The sequence below is a fragment of the Suncus etruscus genome, chromosome 1 (assembly GCF_024139225.1).
Source record: "Suncus etruscus isolate mSunEtr1 chromosome 1, mSunEtr1.pri.cur, whole genome shotgun sequence".
NCBI lineage: Eukaryota > Metazoa > Chordata > Mammalia > Eulipotyphla > Soricidae > Suncus > Suncus etruscus.
The window spans coordinates 43,630,319-43,635,500 of record NC_064848.1 but is presented as its reverse complement, the minus strand read 5'-3'; the positions used below and the strand labels follow the sequence as shown (position 1 = coordinate 43,635,500).

Sequence of the window (5,182 nt, the reverse complement as noted above, 5' to 3'; positions counted from 1 at the left end):
TTCTTTTGGTCACACCTTGTGTTGGTCAGGGCTAATTCCTGGCTCTCTGTGCTTAGAGATCACTGCTGTCTGGTTCAGGAGACCATAGTGGTGCCTGGGTTAGCAGCATGCAAGGCAAGCTCCCTATGAACTGTACTGTATATCTGTCCCTAGCTTATAACTATGCTATTATATTTTTCCTTTTGGTTTCCAGATAGCATATATGATTTGATTTTTTTGGAGAAGATATTTACCTTGTTACTTCATGAAAAATAAGATGATCCTCATGATTGTTGTGTTATCAGTTATTATGTTATCAGTTGTCAATCATAATAAAGATGTTTGCAGATTTTGGACTAGAAAATGTTATTAGAAGATTATAAAGTTACATTTAGCTGTTCTCAGAACACTAAATAGACTGGTTAATTTAAAAATCATTTTTGTTTTGTTTTGGGCCACCCCCTTTTGATGCTCAGGGGTTACTCCTGGCTAAGCGCTCAGAAATCGCCCCTGGCTTGGGGGGACCATATGGGACGCCGGAGGATCGAACTGCAGTCCTTCCTTGGCTAGCACTTACAAGGCAGACACCTTACCTCTAGTGCCACCTCACCGGCCCCATTTAAAATTATTTTTATTTAAGTAAATTTCATTAATTTTTATCCAGGAAAATATTATCAAAAGGAAATAATGGCTTACTAACTTAGTCAATTTACCAAACTATTGAGGCTTTCTAATAACGTTGAAAATATAATTTTTAAACTTTAATATTTTTCTTTTTTTTAAGCACCATGATTGAAAATATATTGATGACTAAAATCTTTGTAAAGTTATTTAAAATTTTAAGTGAACAGTAACTTTGTAAACCAAGGCTAACTTTTTTTTTTTGGTTTCTGGGGCCACACCTAGAGGTATTCAAGGGTTTCTCTTGGCTCTGTACCCAGAAATAGCAGTGCTTGGGAATTCATAAGGGATGCCAGGGATTGAACCTGGATTGACCATGGGCAAGGTCCAGTGCCTTGCCTCTGTACTATATATTGATCCAGCTCCATCAAGGCTAACTTTTTAGAGCTGAATTTGGACTTGCAATTGTAAACTTAATGGTATTTGTTATTTAGGTTAAGTTATCTTTATTTTAGGAAGAGGAAGTTTTCATATTATTTCTCCTGTTCCCCTCCACCCCTAATTATCAGTGATTGACAGTGGCCTACCAGCATGGGACTATGTTTATTGGTTTGAAATCCTGTGTTATATTAAAATAAAAATCTGAGTTGACCCGATGTTCTTTCACATGCACAGTAAAAGACTATGTTAGTTTTCTATCTTCAAAAATTCTGTTTCTATTTATAGTAATTTGTGTCTCTTGAAGCATAAAAGAGGGGTCTGGGTGGGCAACTATACTTTTACCCCCCTTTTAAATGGAGAAAATAAGGTCAAGAAAGAAAGATAATGGCAGTAGCTTCTCTATAGCAATCTGGCATCTATTCTTCATATGGTTTCTTAGTAGATGACTAACTACACCTTGGAAAGCCGTTGAACCATGGTCTTCTTAAGAGTCAGTATAATTCTATGACTGGGGTCTGTGGATGGCCCTGGTTTTTGTTGTTGTTTTTTTTTTTGTTTTGTTTTGTTTTGTTTTTGGGCCACACCCAGTATGCTTAGGGGTTACTCCTGGCTATGTACTCAGAAATTGTGACTTGTGGGGGCGGACCAAATGGGACACTGGGGATAGAACCATATTCTGTCCTGGGTCAGCTGTGTGCACGGCAAACACCCTACCACTGCACCATCACTCTGGCCCCTTCTTTTTTTTTTGTAATAAACCAAGTGAGTTTGATAGTTCCCAAATTTCTTTCTATTTTGAATATTTATATTTTATTTTATTTGTTTAGTCACATCCAGTGACTTCCTATCTGAGTGCTGTGCTCAGGGATCACTACTGGCAGAGTTCAGGGGAACACGAGGGGCTTGGGATCAAACTTGGGTCAGCCTCGGGCAGGACAAAGTGCCCTACCCTTACCGACTATCCTATCTCTCCAGGCCTCCTAGCGAATTTTATAATTCACATCATAGGACTAATCATTGTAGTTAGCCATTTATAATAAATCTATTGAGATAAAAGTCACATACCCTGCAATTCATCCATTTAAAATGTACAATTAACAATATTCCATTGAATGGATATATAGTAGCATATTCATTCATACAGTTTGTAGACATTTGAGTTATTTCCCCACTTTTTTTTTTTTTTTTTTTGGTTTTGGGTCACAGCTCAGGGGTTACCCCTGGCTCTATGCTCAGCTCCTGATAGGCTCGGGGGACTATTTGGAATGCTGGGATTCGAACGCTGTCCTTCTGCATGCAAGGCAAATGCTTTTCCTCCATGTTATCCCTCAGGCCCTATTTTCCCACTTTTTTTTAAAATTATCTTTATTTAAACACCTTGACTACAAATATAATTGTAGTTGTATGATTACAGTCATGTAAAGAACACCCCCCTTCACCAGTGCAGGATTCCCACCACCAATTTCCCAGATCTACCTACTCCCCACCCCACCCACACCTGTACTCGAGACAGGCTTTCTTTTTCCCTCATTCATTCACATTGTTATGATAGTTTTCAGTGTAGTTATTTCTTTAACTGCACTTATTCTGTGTAGTGAGCTTCATGTCATTAGCTGCACCTACATGGGAGGATGGGGGGAAGTAAGGATTGGGACTGAGGCAGTATAATATTAGAAATGAGCTTTTAGGGCAATATCAAGGTCCCAATACAAGATGGATATTATGGATATATAGAATATATGCACACAATACTATCAATATGAAAACAAAGAGAAAAAATTTCCACTGACTGTCCCAACATAAACCAGTGCTAGAACAGTATTTCCCCACTTTTTAAAGTTGTGTGCACAAGGATGGGCATGCGGTGTTGGGGATGTAATCTACCAATTGAATACCCTGGCATAATTATGTAATATACACCACCATTATATATTTAAAAAGGCATCGCAACACAGGTGAACCTCAACGTACAATAAGTTAAATAAACTTGTAGCAGAAATACTATTATGAATATATGAACATTAGCATATACTTAAACTTTTTTTCATTTATATTGAATATATGCCTAGAAGTAAAATTGCTGAGTCAGCAATTTATGCTTAATCTATGAGGAATTTCCAAAGAGCTATCTTTTTTTTTTTTTTTTTTTTTTTTTTACAAATTTACCAATAAAGTATTTCTTTGGATTGTTACATTCTCTTCAAAGTTGTTTTTAAATTTTAATTATCCTGGTGGGTATGAAGTGGTTTTAATTTTATTTTCTCCAGGCTGTTTTCCTTTATCAGAAATGTCTCAAGTGCTTTGCTCATTTTTCAGTCTTTTATATTGTTGAGTTGTAAGAGTTCTTTAGTCTACAGGCAGATTCTTTATTAGTACACACTTGCATATATTTTTTTTTTCTATTTTGTGAATTGTCTTTCTTACCTTTTTAAATGGGTTCCTTTGAAGCAGGGGTCTCAAACGGCCCTCCCTATAACATTTTGTAGCCCTGCCCTAGAGGAATCTTTTTTTGTTTTGTTTTGGTTGTTTGGGTTACACCCCCCACCCCAGTGTTCAAGGCTTACTACTGACTTTGCACTCAAGGATCACCCTGACTTTGCCTCCTGCAGCCCCCAGGTAAATTGAGTTTGAGACCCCTGCTTTGAAGCAAGCAAAAAAAATTAAAGTCTGAAGTCTCACCTTTATTTTGTTTTGGTTTTGGCATGCTAAAAGATCATTATTTGATGTACATTCATAAGAGTTGAACTCATTGACCATGTGGAAGACAAGCATTTTACCTCCTGTACAGTTTCTCTGGTGACAGTTGTTCAGTTTAAAATTATTTTAGGAGCCACTTCATTTTCCATAGCTGCTATTCATTTTTCATTTCTTGGAACACTTCATGAATCTGTGTGTCATCCTCGCGCAGGGGCCATGCTAATCTTCTCTGTATTGTTCCAATTTTAGTATATGTGCTGCTGAAGTGAGCACTACCCATTTTACATTTCTTTTTTTGTTTTGTTTTGTTTTTGGGTCACACCTAGGAGTGCTCAAGGGTTCCTCCTGGCTCTAAGCTCATTTCTATCAGTTGTGCCTAAGTGTTAAATTCTTCATCTTCATCAACATCTTTACCAACACTCTTTCGAATAATGGCCATAGGCTATCGTAAATAGTAGGTTAGTAGGTGTGATATCTTGTGTTTTTATTTTTCATGAGGATCAATGCTGGATTTAATTGTATATGCTTGTTAATAATTTTATAATTATTTGAAAACATTTTTTGTCAGTTTTAATTTGGAGCATTTTTGGTGCTCAGCTGCCCTTGATATTTTTTAAGTATGATTTTCAGAAGTTTGGGTTTTGTTTATTTATCTTTCCATGTTGGTTGTTTTTGTGTTTTGTGGTCATACTGGTAGTGCTCAGGGATTATTCCTGATTCTGATCTCAGGATCACACCTGTTGATGATTGAGGACCACGTGCACTGTCAGGGTTTGACTGCATATAGAGCAAGTCTTTAAGCCTTATATCACCTCTGACCTTTATTCTTTTTTTTTTGTTGTTGATTCTCGGGTCACATCCAGCAGCGCTTGGGTTATTCCTGGGTCTGCGCTCAGAAATCGCTCTTGGCAGCCATTGGGGACTAATGGGATGCTGGGATTTGAACCACAGTCTGTCCTGGGTCTGCTGTATGCAAGGCAAACTCCCTACCACTGTGCTATCTCTCCTGCCCTTGACCTTTATTCTTCAATTATTTTAACTTTATTGATTGATTAATTGATTTTTGGGCCACACCCAGAGTTGCTCAAGTTGAAATCGACCCTGGCAGGTTGGGTGACCATATGGGATGCCGGGACTTGAACCCAGTTCCTCCTGTGTCAGCTGTATGCAATGCCCTACCGCTGTGCTATCTATCTGGCTTAGGTTCTTCAATTTTTAACTGTTTTTTTGTTTTGTTTTGTTTTTGGGTCACACCTGTCAGCGCTCAGGGGTTACTCCTGGCTCTATGCTCAGAAATCGCTCCTGGCAGGCTCAGGGGACCATATGGGATGATGGGATTCGAACCACCGACCTTTGGCATGCAAGGCAAATGCCTTACCTCCATGCTATCTCTCTGGCCCAGTTTTTAACTGTTGATAACTTGATTTGCTGTAGTTTTAAAGTT

At 38.1% G+C, this 5,182-nt stretch overlaps 1 non-coding gene across 1 annotated transcript; it reads right to left on the bottom strand.

Moving 5' to 3' along the window:
* Window positions 1–3,904: 3,904 nt before the first annotated feature.
* On the bottom strand, window positions 3,905–4,011 carry LOC126026645 (U6 spliceosomal RNA). The gene has a single exon (XR_007501874.1). It is a non-coding gene; the product is annotated as a U6 spliceosomal RNA (small nuclear RNA).
* Window positions 4,012–5,182: the final 1,171 nt, after the last annotated feature.